Genomic DNA, 19,302 nt, shown 5'->3' with positions numbered 1-19,302 from the left:
TCTAAAACTACAGTGTGTAATATAGTTAAAAACAAGAGGAAAATAAAAAAAGTATTTGAATAGTGTTTTTAATCATTTGTTTCACTTTCAATAATGTTAAACAGTGAAAGCGGAGTTGAACAGAAAGATTAAGGGTGAATTCCTCAAAAAAATTAATACATGGTGTAAGAAATGACAAAAAATAAAATTTTAAAAAAATTACCGCCCTTTATAAGTTGACCACCTGTCTAAGTTGACTGCCAAAGTACTGCACCGCAAGAGGTCAACTTACACAGGTTTCACTGTACCGGGTTTGTTGTCCCATTTTGCATGGTTCAAGTAAGCTGAGCGCACTAAACTGTCTCGCAAGATTAATTTCTATGTACATTTTACAAAAAGGACACACAACTGATCCAATTATCATTGTAAAAAATATACAATTATTTATTTATTCTTATTGCAAACACAATTTTTCTTCATTTAGCCGTCAGTTGAGATTTCTGTTTGGTTTTCATTTGTGTCTTCAAATAAATATAAACATCTAAATGCTCTAATTCCTGAAAGTATTCGAGAAATATCAGTTATATTTCAAAACATTACAAATACTACATCCTTCAAACATACAAATACATTCTACATTCTGTTTGAGAAACATATTTAGAAAAGACATAGGAGAAACGGCATAGTTATTGACCCTTCCCCCCATACAATTATAGCCACTTTAACTTTGATGCTGAAAAAGTAGCTGCTCTCTGATCAAAAGCGAGGTTAAAATTTATATTAGGGCAGCATGTTTTATTGGTGTTAAAAATATTTTAACGAATTTTCTCTAGATGAATTGGTCGTTTTAAGGTTTGTGATATCTTGGCGCGGGATCAAAAGCAGGCCGTTTTCATAAGAAAACATTACGAATCAAGTTTTTTTTTTTAATGATGTTTTGAAAAGAACGTAATCTAGTACAGTTGCTAAAAGAATATAAAATGTACGCTGTAAAAAAATCTGGAAACTTTTCTGAGTATATCAGGCAGCTGCGGTTCATGTAATTTTCAGAAATGTTTCTGAGAATTTCGGAATTCTCTTTCTGTAATTTCCAGAAACGTTTCTGAGAATTTCGGAATCCTCTTTCTGTTATTTCCAGAAACTTTCTGAGTAATTTGGAACCCTCTTTCTATACTTTTCAAAAACGTTTCTGAATAGATTGTGCAGCTGTGGTTCATGAAATTTTTAAAAAAGTTTCCGAGTAAGACGGAATCCTCTCCGTATTTTTCAAAACGTCTTCGAATATTTCGGAATCCTTTTTTGTTGTGTGTGTGTTTATTTATTTATTTTCTTAATCTTAACCAATGACAATTTTAATTGTTTCTTTCAGATCTAACAGTAACAAAGCTGTGAAACAGTTGGTCATGAAATCGCTCGGTTTTATTTTTTAATTATTTATTAATTTATTTTATGCGCTTTCTTGAAACATCCAGTACAATTTTGATTTTCAAATGTCAAATCATTTTCAAGGTTAATACTTGAAGCACCAATTAAAATTAATATATTATTCATTACCAATTAAGCTTCATTCAATAAGCATTCATATAATTCGCAACGGGTAGCTATTGATATTCTAATGACAGCGTAATTAACACATGCCAATTTTTAATTCATTAAAATTAAATTCTTAAAAGAGGGTTACAAAAAAAAAGAAAGAAAGAAAACTTGCATATCAGCATTACCATGTCTACCGACATGTTTTTAAAATCATTTGACCGTAGTTTGTCTCTAATTTGTTAAATTTGAAGGGTTAATTGGGTGAAATTTGAGTTTACAAAAGATTAAAGGTTTTAAGATTTCATTTAAAGGTGTAATTTCACTTAGCTTCCAATCAAGTTTCTTGAAATAGAAAATTTATAATTGATGATTGGGACATACCTAATATTTTTGTTTAATTAATGTAACCATGGGGTAAAACAGGTACATTGCAACTCAAATAAGTTGCACTAATAAAGCTTCCATGAACCAATTTGTAACAGAAATTCACACAAATTTAACTAATTTAAGCGTGGGAAGTTATTTCTAATGTCAATATTTTTAGAGATAACAGCCTTTAAAAAGACAGAAACGCTAGGTTTCTCATGACGAAATATGTAAATGTTCCTAATTTCTTTGGGGGCGCGGGGAAGTTAATTTCCGAAAATGAGATTGTTCGTTAAGCAGTCATAATTCTCAGTTTTTTTACAGAAAAAAAATGCTTTTTTTTTTTTTTGAACAAAAAATCTAGTTACACAGTTTACAAGAGAATGAACATACTCAACCTTAAAGATGAGCTATCAAATCTGAGAAATGCGTATTAAAACATTTAGTTCACAATTTTTGATGCAGAAATGTTCAATTAAATATACGTTAATAAATTACTATTAGTAAACAGGGATTGACAAATAAAAAAAACACAATGACACTTATTTTGAAAGGATAAAACTAGACACAATTGCACTTAAAATATGTGAGTATATATTTTAAAATATATTTTGAATCTTATGAGTTAATAACAAAAAATAATACAAGTGAAAGTAGGTTTAACATGGTTATAAGAAATTTATTACTTTAAAATAATGAAGAATTGCAAACACCTACTCAATCTGAAACACTTACTCGTGTTCTCATTTAATTCGTCGATACTAACAACTAAAAAGACCATTCTTATGACAGAATAAAATTCTGCGCGTAAAAATGATCCATTTGGTAAAGACCAAATTGGATCCTACGCATGGATTAGACCAAATCGCATGGATTAGACCAAAATCCATGCGACGCAGCAACCAAGATTCTTCGTTTCATAGCGTGCCTTCGGATTTGAGTTTCATTTTACATGGTAGGTGCTACTGTACAGCATGATCTTTGAGAAATAACTCAATGAAAGCCTACCTAGGACGTTATTTTTTAACGCGTTTTACTCAAAAATTGAAACTGTCCACTTATATCCATTTGCTTCTCATTGCCTCAAATAACGTTCTTCGCTTTCGTAGCGTATATTCAAGTGCGAGGAGGCGTTGTTTTCAGTTCCGATTTGGTGCGGGACTGGCAATTGCCGTGTGAGCTGCGCAAGCGTCGACACTTACTTGCTTGTTAAACGGGAAAGGTATTTGATAAGAGCAGAAAAGCTGATTGCGGCAGTTTTCTGAATACGTAAAAAAGCTTTTCGTAATAAACAAAAAGCTCTCCGAGATTTTTTAGTGTACATATGAGATGCCTTAATAAACAGATTTGATGCACAATATAATGACATATTCGTTAAACATAAACATTTTGGTGTGGCCAATAACTATCACAATAATTTCAAAAAAATGCAGAAATTGACTCCTTACAATTTTAATGCTGGTTTTACGGGAATTTTGCTAAACCTCGCCAAACTGCCACTAGATTTGTCATCCCATTTTTGTAGCACAAATTTTCGCCAAGTTAGCGAAAAATCTTGGACAACAAAAGCTTGGCGATATATCACCAAGTTGAAGAAATAAAACTTGGCAACAGAAATTATCTTAGAGACATACGAAGGCGAGGGAGAAAATAAATTTCTGCTGGAGACTGTGGACAGAGGTACGAATGAAATTCAAGCAACATAAGGAGACATGAGAGATACGACCAAACTTTATTTGTCAATCTAAGTATCAAGCACATTGATAAATTTGTCATACCGCTTGATAAACCTTAAAAATCTCTCCAGTACAACATTAGGGCTTTGCAAATGGACGATGCTACGCAGTACAGTGACACCCTGTCGAAATTGAAGTGCTTCGTAAAAAAACTGCCTGGTCTTCTGAAATCTGACATGATATCAGATGACAATGTGAGATCACACTCGGAGGTGACAAACAAGCCATACTGAAAATCGTGGGGAGCATCTACACAATGCGGTACACAGTCCTGATCTTGCACCAAATTACTTCTATCTGTTTCGGACTTTGAAAAAAAATCTCGACGGAAGGCACATTGGAAAAAATGCTGAAGTCAAACAAACCTTCCTTATACAAAGCCCTGAGGTTTTCTTGAAGGGCATTTTGAAGCTGATCAAGTAGCATGAAAAATGTCTGAATGTCCTTGGTACTTATGTGGGAAAATTAAGTTATGTCTTAACCATTTAAATAAGTAGGTGCTGGGATTTTGGGGTGCCAAGTCTGAATATACATTAGCGTCGATTATCCAATAAAGCGTGTCAAGACCCGTTTAAGGACATCGGAATACAATCAAAACGGGAAGTGCAGAAATAGTCTCCATATAAAGACTCAACATACGAAATTTGAACCTTCTACGGCAGACCGTTCTTGACTTATATGAAGTACATGCATACGTACATACAGACATCACGAGAAACTCGTTGGTAATGAACACGGGGATGATCAAAATAGATATATTACTCCTGAAAAAGGTAGTGATAAAATTACATACAGCAGTTGCTAAAGCAAAGAAATTGTCACCACAGAAACACAAAACGGCCCACTGCTCTAAAAGTTTTGCCAATGGTAGGACTGGTACTGCCATCTTTGGAGAACTTTTCCATTTTTTTGCTTGAAGTTATCATAGTAAAACATACAATGTTCACATCTGCCCCGTGATCACATGCGTGCCCTCCTCCCTTTACCCTCTTTTAATATTAATATGTAATAGACTTATATATTAATTTTTTTCACAGACAATTAACAACCTGATTTTAGAAAAGAAAAAAACGATTGGAGAGTTTTAATTCACATGTAAGTTAACTATCCCAATCTTTAGAATATCAATTCAGTTTCCAATAGAAGTGGACTTTTAACTGTAAGATTAGACTTACAAAATAAACATATTTTGATACAAAAAATGCTTTAACATTCAGTTAGTAAGTATTTTACAAATACAAAATGTTTTCTTTCACATATTATCAAAACAATGCTTACCTGATTCTATTTTTGTGGAACTGTAAAAGAATATGTTTTCCTGGAATCAAGAAAGAAAAAAACAAATAAAACAACTTGAAATATGAAACACAATATAATATTCAAAAATCTTTAGACACGAATTACTCATTGCAAGAAGAAAAAGTTATCAAATCTTGGATTTGGTTGCATATTGATCTTATAATCGAAAAATCTTTTTACCTAATCACTTTTAAAAATTGATAACTAAGTGGCTATCGATTTGAAAGGCTTTGTGTTAGACTATGAAGAAGATATCACTTTTTTGGCACTACGCTAAAAAGTTGCATTCGGACTAAAGTATCAGCGTTAAGGCTTCGGCCAGCAAATCGGCAGAAGTTACGTTCTTGTTTTCATAAAAATTGAAAATTCTGGATGAAGCAGCAACTGAAAATGGGGCTACATAGCAAATTTTAAAAGAGTGTACCAGCCGCTAGCTACCAAATAAAACTTTGAATTTGTGAACCTACCTTTACATACACAGTTCCTGAAAACCCCAAAGTTTTCAAATGCTTCTAAACATACAAAATTCAAAAGTGGGAGCTTTCCTTTTCAAGGAATGTTATGATCAGGGAACGGTACTGATCAACAGTTTAAAAGATCAAAAATTTTGAAACTGGATATTTTGAAATAAAAAAATTCAAAAATTTTGAAATTGTTTTGTTGGAAAAAAAAATTAAAAAATGATTTTACGACATTTTTTCAAAAGGCTGTAACAAAAAAATTTTAAGACATATTTCTAACCGATGCATTTCGTTTTTACAAACAAAAAAAAATAGCATCAGACTATCATAAATCGCTCCAGAGAAAAAGCACTTTAAAAATTTTGTCAAAAATCACTAGTGACGTCGCCATTTTTAATTCTTTAGTATATGTATACTAAATTATTTAGTTATTTTAGTATTTTAGTTTATGTATAGGAAAGAAACGTTTTTGGAAAAACAAAAATACGCCTGTATTTTTCTTATTTCTCAATTTTAACGTACATGTGCTATGCCTTTTTTTTTTTTTTTTTTTTTTGAGTAAAAGAGGATCAAGTATACGAAAAAAGTGACTACAAAAATGACAGAATCAGTTTTTTAAAAAAAATTATCATCCTCTTTACAATTTTTTGTACTAAAAATTAACTACAACTATATCACCCTCTATTAATACATATTTGACGAGGAACTAGCTTATGCAATATTATCATCCTACTGACATGAAATATTTGTAATGTGACTAGTTTAACTTTTTTATTCAAAATTTTACTTTAATTGGACTGTCGTTACGAAGTGGAAATGATTTAATATAGAAAAAAGCATAACTATGTTTCATACTGTGGAATATAATCACTGATTCACATTTACTTTTCTCTTTGCATGGAAAAGAATGTCTTATTCCCTTATTTACATATTTTAATAAAATTCTTTTTTTTTAAATACCTTAAATACATTATTTATTACATTTATAAACGTCAAACATGGAAACAAAGAAATTACTAAAATACACTTACACACTGTCTGGATCCGTGCATAGCAATTTACAAACAACATGGCATACACCTGGCATCGCACAGACACTTCTGCACATCCAATTACAGAGGCCAGCTTCGGTGTAACCACAGAAAAGCACCAGGAGTCCAAGAATCAGCAAAGATTTTACTTTCATTTCTGCAATAAAGTTCTTGTAACATAATCGTAAATTTGTTTAGCAGTTATATAAACTGATGAAACTTAATTTTTTCCCAAAGTTCCGTATGAACTATTAATTTAAACCATGTTACGTTTGCTCCTATTCGCGTTTTTCTTTTTCTAGAGACTTATTTAATGAGGGACTATTGGAATGGAAGAGAAGAAACGTCTTTGTCGCTTCAGATGGAATGCTGTATTAGCTGCATTTGAATTTTACACACGAATTTCAAAAAGCACAAAATTGTGTTGCACAGGAATTTTGGTGAACTAGGAGTAACCGAATAATTTGCAGTAAAATATCTAAAATTGACTTCCAGTTAGATCGTTACATTATTACCTAAGAGTATATTTTTCCAATAACATAGCATATTTTCTTCTATATACAACAAAATAAAAATATTTAAAATTTGTTTCAGTAACATATAAATGTGTATGCCTCCCTCAAATTATCAATAATACATAAAATACTTCTAAGAAGCCAAGAGATATTCATTAAAAGGAATACTTCGGGATGTTCAAAAAGGCTTGGTTCCAATAAAATTATTAAGAGTCCTTTTTTTTCAAGCTGGACATTGATGCCTTCAATTTCTGTTAAGCTTTCAGGATAGTTGGTTAGTAGTTCTATGGTAAGAGAAAGTGTATTTTCTTTCTTTTTAGGTCTGATTTGCATGTTTTTGAGTAGAGGTCAAAGTTTATGGTCGGAATACTGATGTTGACTATATGATCGTTTGACTGCAAAAGTAATGATCAATGACATTTTTTTTTTTAATTGGAAACTATTTGATGCAAGATAAATATCGTTCACTCCTTTCAAAAACTTCATATCTCAAAAATTTGCGATTTTGAGTAATACCTTTTACTGAACTGAACATGAATGAGTAGCATATCTCTGCAAGACCTGCGTTTATATACATTAATATTTCGCCGTCAGAGAGCAAAAGTGTCGTATTTGCATTTTCAAATATTTTTGGAATGTTGTTTTCAAGAATGTCTTTTCTTAAATTGTGCTTGATCCATTAGGCATGAAACATCTGTGTCGTTAAGTGAAAGATGGCATTATTTATTCCGAAAACAGTTTTGCACACAAAAAAAGAGCACTTATCATTCTTATTTTTGAATCAAGAATGCACCGTTTTCATTTATGTCGGTATTATCGATATAGTTAGGAGAACAATGTCACAATAATGACAGATTTTGAGGTACTTCAAATAGCATCTTTGAAATTTAGCGCAAGTACATCATAAATAAAACGCAACTTTTTAAAACTTCACTTTTTACACTCCTTTTTTATGAAACAGAGAAAAAATACCAGATTTTCTTGAAAATGACCTAGTGCGTAAAAAAAAGTTCAATCAGTGGCTTGAAGGATACTTTTACTACATGATACACTGTTATAATCAGGGGTTCCAGACGAGTGAATATATTCCCTCTAAGGTGAAAGCACGGTGCCCAAGGGTGCCATGCTGGCCAGCAAATATAGCAGGGGAGCCAAAACAGCATGCAGTCGCAGAAAGACTCGCTGCGAATGCGCTTTTGCCTTAGACATACATTCAACCACTTCAATATGGCGGACAAATGATCGCTGCATCTATGCGTCTTTCACATTGAATGAAGTACACTATTGGATTAAAACACAACTTTTCTAGGATTAATTATCCAAAATTACAATTAAGTTCAGCTTTTGATCACTTCGTAGCTTTTAGGGCTTTCAAACATAGTTAAAAGAGTTTAAAAGTGCATTTATTGCTTTTCAGTTACCGTTACTGTCGTTTAGTTCCAGTTTACAATTACTGTCGTGAAATTTCCATAACTCAAAACGCTATTAAAAATATCTATCATTATTTTCTTGAGTACTCGATAAGCAACATTTAATCACCAAAATAACCGGTAGTAAGATTATCAATAATCAACAAGTAAGAACCAGAATAAAAATGATTCTTGTACTTCGTAGATTATAACAGAATAAATAGCAAGTGAAAAAATAAACAGGAAAAAAATCTCTCTCCGTCTGGTTTCTTTTTTTTCATTCAAGTATTTGAATCATTTCCTGTTAACAATTAATGTCTCGATAGCGTTAGACATTTCTTTTGGTTTTTAAACTGTCGAAAAACTTCATGTGCATTTTATTTTGTTACTCTTGATTAACGTTTATGAAACCATTTTGTTTTTCCGTAACTGTAATATCCCAGAATATTTTTGGCTCTTCATGTAAATAATCCATTAGTACCTATATACTTCATTTTCGGTATGGGTCATGTTTTAGTAAATGTATAATTTCTCACATTATTTAAATAATTACTCGTCTTTAAATTATAACATATTTGTGACAGATCTTTGATACCAGGTAAAGGGGTAGATATTTATTGTTTTATGTATTAGTTTTTAACATTAATTTGTAAAAAAAACTCATCAGAAAGCAGAATTTTTTCACAAGTTTTCAACGGCCCCAGAGTTATTATTATCATTATTTATTTTATGAATTTTTAAGAAAAAGATAAAGATTTCACTGGTCTGCCAAGTTTTCCATCTGCTTTTACCGGGTCCGTGGGTCAAAAGAGGTTGAGAAACACTGAGTTAGAGCACGATCACATGAATTAAAGCAATAAGCACTTCTTAACTATCTTGAAAACTCTGAAATATGATCAAATGCTGTGATTACAAGTATTAATCACTTCCAGTACTTAGTTCAATGTGAAAAATGTTCAAAACGTAGACTATCATGAATCAAAAGAAAACTATTAAAAAAAAACTGTACTGTATTCAAAAACGCACACAATACTGGGGAGGGGAGAGGAGGATCTACAGTAAGGGTGCCATTTCTGTCTCCGAAGGTTCCTTTTTTTCACTCCGGCTGCCTATTTTTTAAAAGGTGCCTGTTTTTCATCCTATTTAGAGGTGCCACTTCGGCTCCGTATTAGGTGTCGCTGGTGAACAAGTGTTTCTCCCGTGAAAGGCCGATTGCATCCTGTAGTTTTAACAGTGTATCTTAAATGAAAAATTTTCATATAAGCTTTGTGCTACAATATGATTACACAATGTGATAATCCTTTCAAAACGTTTATGAACGTTTAAACGTTACGTGAATTACCCGGGATGAGTCAGTAACTTTTAAACATAACTATGATAGTACTCTATGGAGTTTAGTTTTAGATTCAGGTTAGACTTAGACCCTTGGGACTTAATAAACTTTTTTAATTAAACGGTCCCAAAGTTGATAATTTTCAGTAAAAGAGGAAAACTAATCATTAATTACCCTACAAGCTATGAGTCAATAACTTTGATACACAATTATAATTATGCTCCATCTAGTGCCGCTTTAGATCCAGATAACACGTCTACAGGGTTTAATCAACTTCCTTGATTAAACGGTTTCAAATTTAATAACTTAAACTAGAAGTCAATTACGCTATTAGCTTTGAATCCGTAACTTTACTTACCTATGGCTTTTGATCAGGGTTACTAACTTGCTTGACCAACTTATTTATTTTCAGTTAATTTTATCGCTTCAATTCATACTTTTATATGTTCTACATATAGAGCATGAAAAGCTTGGGTACATAGTAATGAACTGAAATCTACGGTATATAAGTTGCAAAAACTTTAAACAAGCATAACAACATTAAATAAAGGAAGGTGTGTCACTGTAATCAAGTCTTTCATACTCTAAATTTCGAACACAGGAATGAATCAGAGGCATAATATAGACAGTAGCAATTAATCAAGTTAGTTAGCGCTTGTCTGAATAAAATAGTATCCATATTTAAAAAAAAAATATGGATCACTCATTGTTTTAAAAGCAAAACGGTCACATAGTCAAGACTATTCCTTCGCGTCTCAAAACTTTGACCTCTACTAAGTTCTAAAAAGACAAACAAGTAGGATTTAAGAAGAAACTTTATTTTATCTTGTACTAATACCTGCTATTAACAAATCCTGAAATCTTTAAGAAAATCGAAGATATCAACTATCACACCACCTTTCACTTCGCCCAGTTTTTAAAGAAAAATATTTTTAAATTTTAGAATTTGAAATAGTTTTATAAAGCCTATTCGCATAAATGGATTTTTATTTGCTAATTTATATGCATATTTTTGCCTATATTGACATGATTGCTTAAAGTCACAGTAACTTCTCTTTTTCATGAACTCAACGTCGTCCTGAATAAACAAGCTTTACTTATTGTATTCCTTAATTTTGCTTTATTTTCGTCAAGAGGTTTTTTTTAATCATCGAGTTAAAATTTTTCAATGAAACCCAGCAAATTAAGATTATCGGAAACAGTATTCAATATATTCATTAAAATAAACACTAACAGCAAATCACAGTTTGAGTCAACTTTACTGGTTTTGTATCAAGTTAAACAAGGAGCAATAGAAGCAAACATGCAAAAATGTACCAAATTCCTTTAAAATGATCACGATGCTGGATTCTGACACAAATTAATTTCAAATTTTGTTTGCCAAGACAGGAAAAACTAAAAGTTGGAGGTTAATGTAAGGTTTATAAGAACATGTTGTTCATTTTTTAAAACTAGAATGGCAGCTCAAAACTTAAGAAAGAGGATGATTCTCGAAATATTTCAACGAAATAATGCTTTGTGATAAATGTTACAGTGCGTGTTTTGGTAAAAAGATTCTCTTTTAACTCTCATCTTCTTATTATTTTTCATGGATAAATATACTGGCTTTCATTAGGCATTAAAAAAATCTTACCTGATTTTTTGCTACTACTTTGCTTTACAAATCCGGCACTGCTCTTAACTCAGTCTGAGATTTAAGTTTTTTATTACTACTTGAGAATGAAAACATCTGAATTTTTTCCCAATCCGATAGTAAATGTTTGATACCTATGGGAAAAAAGACACCTGATTTATCGAAAATTGTCTATGTCAAAGATTTAGATTAATTGCCTCAATTTACGTATTACGCAAATAATTTAGACATGTACCTCCCAATGCGAAGCTATTGTTTGAAAACAGTTTTTAACTCTAATTTACATCGAAAGCAAATGCATTCTATCACAATTAGTTTCTGTACGATTCATCTTTGCAGTTTACAACACATGAAGTAGAATTTATCCATTAAGACATTCAGGCCCGACGAGAGGTCATGTCAGCCTAGTCGGAAACTAGCAACTTGAGCCTTTGGGGGGCAAGGCGACACTCGACACTGATACAAAAAAAGAAAGAAAGAAAGAAAAGAAAAAAAAGAAAGAAAAAAAGAAAAAAAAGAAAGAAAAAAGAAAGGAAGAAAGAAAAAAAGGGGAGAAAAAACTCCGAATAAGCAGAAACATAAAGATAAAGTATAATTTACTCTTATGGTATTTACTGTTGTGGCACTTTTAGAGTTAATTATTTTCTAGCAAGCAATTTTGATTTTTCTTCTATTTTTCTCCCTTCTTTTTCTTTCTTTCTTTTTCTTTTCTTCTTCTTCTTTCTTTTTTTTTTCGGGGCGGGGTGTCTGGCGACAGAACTGACTAAGGGCCCGGCTTGGCTCTCTGCGGCCCTGAAGACATTTTTACTGAAGTATAGTATAATATCGTACAATCTGGATGGCTATGTAAAAATATCATAGCTTTTGAGATTTTTATCAATAAATTTGATGGATAAGTATATTCAGAAGAAAATAATCCCTACTTTTCACACGAATGTAGGGATGTCAGGGAACTGTGGTACGTCATCAGAGGAAGATGCATCCGTTTCCTGAAGCTTCACCTTGAAGTTGATTAGAGAGCAAACTTTCGTCACATCGATACTTGCAACTAAGGCTACTACTACTTGCATCAAGAAAGGTGAAGGTCATTTGTCTTCCGTACAAACCTTTTAGCATCAGTATATTGGTAAATGAAATTAGAGGTGATGACCCTTTCGTTTGTGCAAAAGTAATCTACGTTTTTAGAAATAAAAAAAGCATCGAGTCACTCAGCGTCTTTTGTGAAGTGTTGTCATTTTGAAGGTTTGGCATTGGAAAATACTTTTTCCATCTTTTGACCTAGAACTTTATTTTTGAAATATAAATCGAAACGGAGGTAGTACTCGGAATGCACAAACTTACAACGGATATAAAATTTTAGCAGTATATTATTTTCGTTCGTAGAACTGACCTAAAAATATGTTTTCAAAATAAAGGTTTCAAAACCTTTTTCTTTGATAAATTGGCAACAGTAATTTCCTTCTGGTACAGTTCCAAAGAGGAAAATGACTAGAAAAATTTGTGCTTGTCCACCAGTTAGACGTGTTTTTTTTTTTTTTTAATAGGTTTATTTCTTTTATTTAAACTTCTCAAAAATTTGAAGTAGACCCATAAAAGTTCTTCAATAATTTTCTTAATTTATACATTTATGAATAAAATGATCAATAAGTTTATCAAAAAAAAACTATTTGATGTTTTAAATTATTCAGATATATTAAATGATCAAAAAAGAATTTCTTTCCATACGTTTCAAATCTAAAGTATAAAAATAAATTAGTAAGTAATAATACTTGAAATTTCGTTATAACAATACGAGAAAATAAACTCTGCTGTTTTTTGTCTCCTTTACAGCTTTTGCCTTTCACTCATTCGTTTATTCAATACTTTTCAAGTTCATGCTTTTTCACCCCCAACCAATATATGTACACCAGCTATTTATTTATTTTACATAAGTTTTTAAAAAAAATGATACTACAAACTCTAGAATTCGTGTAACATTACACCCGTTAATCATGGTTACCTTATACATTTTTTTACAGTGTATGTTCAAGACGCATTTTGTGCTTTAAGAAAATTTTTACTTAATAAACATGTAGTATTTATTGGTTTTGCAAAGTATATTTCATCTTTAAATCCATTTTCATTCTTATTTTGTAGTGGGAGGGGGGGGGGTAGTGCACTTTACGATTTTTTTATTTACTCCAGTAACATAAGAGCTTTAGAAAAACCGAGTGTCGGAAAAGTCCTTGACACATTTTAAAAATTCATAGAAAAGCAACAAATTTTCGAATGAATATGTGGTTTGGGTCATAATGCTTCATAGTTTCAAGAATTTTTATGACATCGTTAAAACGACAAAAAAATAAATAAATAAATAAATGAAAGGAAAAAGTGTAATTATAGGTAATCGCGTCACAGTAAGTATAACAAACGTCATGTGAGGTGTCATCAATGGTGATTAAGCAAAAAAATTTTGAAAGTGTCGAAAAATATGTTAAAATCACAGTAGCTATCTTTTTCTGATTTATACACTTATGACGTTACAAACATCATTGCGCATAAATAAAATGCATTAATCATTTTGTTTATGCGTAAAATTTGTAATTGTTGCGTTGCTTGAACTATGATTTGTATTGATTTGCATTAATTTAGTTTACTGTTAATACTGTTTGCTTATAATATAGCAAGTGTGTAGCTTTTACCTCATGTGGGGCGTTTAACCTGATGTAATGGGGTGAATGGTCTGACTGTCTGGGTAATGTGCTCCAAAGCTGCCATTTTAATTTAAATTTTTGTTTATTTATTTTTATTTATTTATTTATTTGCAATAAAAAATTAATTCGTAATTTTTGGTCATGATAGACTTTACACAACATCTGGACCTACACTAAGGGTTACAGGAGGTATTATCTTTTTTTTTAACATATATGTTTTTTTAATTTTAAGTTTCTGCTATGATAGGACATGATAACCCGACTTACTCACATATACATTTCGTATTTAGAAATGTAATAAAACATTCAAATGTAATATTATAATTGCTTCTTCTTAATTTTTTTTCTTCATTTTCCTAAGATGCCAATATTTTTATTCAAAATAGCATGAGTGAAAATACGCTAAAATATTTGAAGTGTATCACTGATTTTCAACGCGTGCAATGTGCTGGTAGATTATGCATTATATGGTTGCATATAAAATATATCGGACTGAAAAGAAACCAAGTTTGCACTGAAAAAGATAAGCAGACATTTATCAATTTTCTTTCCATTGATAACCAACAGGATTAGCTCAGCATATTTATGTGAAAAATATACGCACATTTTGCGTGTGTTTTTGTTTTAAACATTTAGCATTGAAAACAAGATATGCCTTATATGATAAGGAACATTTGACTCATTATTTATTTTAAACAATTTCATCTTTCGAACTCAAATATGCTTGTTAGTTTTGAATTAAAAAAAATTGCTAACAGTTACGACGACTAAGGAACTTCCCTTCTATTTTTTTTTCTCATTCTCTTGCTTGGCAGTGCAAACAAGGTTATCACACAAAAAACAAATTCAAAATTTTAATTTAATTACTCTAAAGCAATCTTTGAAATTTCTAATTTCTCAGCAAACGACTAAACTTCAAAACTTGTAACTATGCTTCAAAGACCATAGATATGCTTTATTTAATTCTACTTTTGTTAACGATTTCTTCCAACTTTCCGATTCCCTATATCAAGAGCTGACTGTACAAACGTTTTTCCTACTTCTTTTTATCCTGTAATGTCTCTCAACTTTCCGCTTACAACGTGAGATTCACTTCTATGGAAACAAAATATTAATGATTTCTCAATATTGGTGAGTATTGCCAACTTAGCTACCAGAAAAACTAGTTTTAAGAAGAGGAAAACTAAAAGATTCTATTTTTATATAAATGCATATGATGTTTTTTTAGATTTCGTTAAAAAATTCCTTGAGTCGAGGGGAAAAATAGTTACTGGATCTCACAAAATACAAGGAGTGTTAACTTCACATTTTTGTGAAGACTTTGACTTTCTCCATGTATTTAAATTATAATTTTGAATATAATAGTAACTGGCATTAAATTGGAATAGGGTTTAACTGTCGTCTGTAGTAGTAAAAATTTGCTCTGCATTAAAATGTCGCTCGAAAATAAACATACGCTGTGCTGGAAGAAGTACCCTTTTTTGGTAATTTGAAAAAGATGTAAAAATCATGGTTTAATATTTCTACACAAAAAAACGTTACCTGATTCAAAAAAAGAACAGGTCGAATTACTAATGAAAAAAGTTAGAAAAAAAACTTAAAATATTGGTTCATTGACAATAAGGGCAGTTAGGGGGGGGGGGAGGTTTTATGATTATTACCAGGTTCTCGTGCGGTGGAAAACTTAAAACAAAGTAAGTGGGAAAAAATGTCAAAACAAACTTTTATAACCATAAAAAATATAAAGTAAGAAATAACAACGTCAAAAAGCACAAATTGCAGATTACTACAGACACGTGTTTCGGCGTTACAAGGAACGCTTATATCAATGCAAAAAGTAGTGAGCTTATGGATGAAAAGACATCCGACAAAAGGCTTTTGTCACCTATTTTCAAAGAAATCTCTTTACGCAAACAATCTTTTCTCTGCCACGTTTTATCAGGATAAGTTTTACACAAGCCATGCGTCTAAATTTATTACTCTATTTTTTAAGCACTTAGAATCTTCACGTTCTGAAAAATGTAGTGATTAGGATTTTATAAATAGTTTCCTTTAAAATCATCTCCTAGAAAGCAAATGTTATTTCAGAAAAAGAGTCTTTAAAAATGTGTGTAAAAAAATTAGTACGTAAAGAAGAACAGGGGTAAATAAAACAATAGTAGCATCTAAATTTCTAATTATTTCAAAAATATGAAATGAAATGGATGCACCATGTATGAGGATGCACTGCATGAAATATCATCAACGGTGATATGAAAATTTCCTAAATGGAACCAAAAAGAAAAAAAAATGTAAGTGGTGCTTGAACTTACTTGATATGAGAAAACAGTTTGGTTTTATTATGCATTTTTTAATTATTTACAAGGTTGCTCAATATAAGAAACCAAGTGATCCATTTTTTGGGACATATTTATTTTTTAATTTGGATCTTTTCTTCACATTTCGTGATACAGACTTCTTTTTCCTTAGGGGGAGTCTAAATATAGAAGATCATCGTCCATTACACCACGAATAACTTGATCATACAATGATCTTTCCCTCTGCTGTGCATCTCATTTTACATGATGCTTCATACAGGGTAGGACTTTCTTTTTTGAAAATGAAATAAAAAATTTTACATGCCTATATACCTATATATAAAAGTTCTTTAACTTTTTGCGTGCCAATTTCAAAAAAGGAAGTTCCCGCGCCCCACCATGTAGGATATGAAATATTACGTTTTGAGCGCTAAAAGTATGTGTTAGATATTATACTTTTTTGAAGCGGTAATTTAATATATGAGGCAGTGAGAAGCAAAGTGATGCAAGTGGACATTTTCAAGTTTTGAGTAAAAAGACTATAAAGATAACGTCCTAGGTAGGTTTTCATTGATTTTTTTTTCGAAATCACGCTGTACAGCAGCCCTACCAGCTCTTGCTCCAAGACAGAGGAGAGGTTCACCTACCATTTGTGCTGGTTATCTCCAAATTTTTAATTTTGCCACTTGCATCCGTTTACTTCTCAATGCCTCATATGTAGAATCTACATGTGTGACAGAACTGTAATTTAAACTTTTAAACTTACCACTTTCTTGTTAAAGAAAAGAACATTTAGGTACAAGAAACCAGGCAGCGCAGTTTTGCGTTCCGCGTGTTAATTCCATTGCTAAGAGATAAAATGGAGGAAGTGAAGACTTATTAGTGAAGTAAAGATCCCAAATTACGTGAGAGGTTTTAAAGCAAAGCATTGGAAGAAACCACCACCTACTTAGGGTGATTCGCCAGTAGTTGACCATTTACTGGAAATTTCTACAAGTTGTACTTAATTTTACAGGAAAAAAATTGAAAATGTTTCTTTGTGTCTATAAAACTATCAGGATCAACGGTTACTAATCATTTTTCAGTTTTACTTACTATTTTTCAAGCCATTTCGAATAGTAGTTAAAAAAGGAGATTTCGCCAGTAGTTGACCACTCACTTCCAGTAGTTGACCACTTTTTAAACATTGTAAAATTTGAAATCTATGCTATTAAAATCGGTCCAGATGCATGCCTGTATGTACGTATGATCCCTTAAAGATCGCCCCTGATTGGCTGTTAGGTGGATGACGTCATCACAGATGTCACGTGACTTTGATGATGGTTACACGACAGTAATGAGTCGTGAAAACTTCGCGACATTTGGTGCCAAAACTTAGTCACCAAAAAATGGTGCCAACTTTATATTACATCTTCAATTTCTCACCGTCATTGTTATATAAGACTACGAAGGCACCTCAGGCGGAGAATCTAGCCACCCTAGACCGCTCGAATAATGCTTAAATATTAAAACATTACTACTAAAAATACTACACTGATGTTATGGGTGATCATTGTAAGTACAGTAAACTCCTAATTATCTGTAAGGGTGACATAGTTACAGTGGATAAATGAATTTCGCGGGTAATCCGCAAAATAAGTTAAAAACGATAGCTAAAAAAAATCAACACTCGCACATTACTCGCACATAGGTCTGCAATGACCCATTAATTTAAAAAGGGCACCAACTTTGGCGATATTTAGCAATTTCTGGCCAAATTTGGCACCAAAAATAAAATGTCAAAAAAGATGCCAGCTTAGCGATCTCTTTAATTTCTCGCCAAGTCTATAGCAGCCTCTCCAAGCAGATATGACGTCGTCATCATGTATATCGTCGCAGGATCCGAACGTTACCGTTATCCCGAATCCAGTCAGCATAGATGCCAGAATAATGCCTAAATATTATAACATTACTGTTAAATAACCCTTATTTGAAAAATGTTAAATAATCTATACGAGGTGTTCAAAAGTAACTTTTCCTATATACGGAGCTCTAGCGGCCTATTTGCTGAATCAATCGATCCAAAATTTTAGATACGGTTGTTTGAAGGAATGCGTTTGAGATCAGTGTTGCGAGATGGTCAAATCCAGATTTCCCCAATTCCCTTCCAACTTTTCCCCAAAAAGCGATGTTTTCTATAAAAACTCCCCAAATTCAAAATTATTTTTCCACTAACATTTTCATAAAATGAGTCGACTTCCTCTGATATTTTTGTCTCTTGAAAAAAAAATTTTTTTTCCCAAATAGGCAAATTTTCTTATGAAATTCCCCAACTTTTTTTTTTCTTCCCATTTTCGCTTTTTTTTTTTTTTTTTTTTTTTTGTCTTCTTTATCTTTTTCTTTTTTATTTTTACTAATAATAAAGCTGAAAGTCTCTCTGTCCGGATCTCTTTCTCTCTGTCAGGATCTCTGTGACGCGCATAGCACCTAGACCGTACGACCGATTTTCATGAAATTTAGCAAAGAATTAGTTTGTAGCACGGGGATGTGCATCTTTCAGCGATTTTTCAAAAATTCGATTTTGTTCTTTTTCTATTCCAATTTTACGAACATTTTCCCGAGCAAAATTTTCATAAGATGGACAACTAAATTACCAAGTTATCATAATGCGGAACCGTGACGTGGGCAAACCAATTGGCGAGAAATTCATCATGCATTACAGGGGAACCAAAATACCTTTTAATTTTCTACTACGGGCAAAGCCGTGCGGGTGCCACTAGTCATAAATACAAGCGCCTTACCGAAAGATAAGAAATAACCAAATATTTTCTTTCTACTCGCATTTACTTACTCTGCTTCTGTATGTACGTTTGAACTATGATTTTTGTATATATTTATCTAAGAACATTCTACATCATACTTAGTTTTGCCTGTTTCACGTATCAACTAGTTACTCACGCAGAATATTAATGCGAATTCCGTAGCATAATATTCCACATAATGCGAATTCCATAAAGTTGAGCAAAGCTAAACCA

At 31.9% G+C, this 19,302-nt stretch overlaps 1 long non-coding RNA gene across 1 annotated transcript; it reads right to left on the bottom strand.

Annotated features, from left to right (window-relative positions):
• Nucleotides 1-397: 397 nt before the first annotated feature.
• On the bottom strand, nucleotides 398-11,369 carry LOC129218262 (uncharacterized). The gene is made up of 4 exons (XR_008580308.1): nucleotides 11,299-11,369; nucleotides 6,409-6,565; nucleotides 4,896-4,935; nucleotides 398-536 (listed from the first exon to the last, which is right to left on the bottom strand). It is a non-coding gene; the product is annotated as an uncharacterized LOC129218262 (long non-coding RNA).
• Between the last annotated feature and the right edge of the window lie 7,933 nt (nucleotides 11,370-19,302).

Source organism: Uloborus diversus, chromosome 3 (genome assembly GCF_026930045.1).
Source record: "Uloborus diversus isolate 005 chromosome 3, Udiv.v.3.1, whole genome shotgun sequence".
NCBI classification, from domain to species: domain Eukaryota; kingdom Metazoa; phylum Arthropoda; class Arachnida; order Araneae; family Uloboridae; genus Uloborus; species Uloborus diversus.
This window is presented reverse-complemented; position numbering and strand designations above follow the sequence as displayed.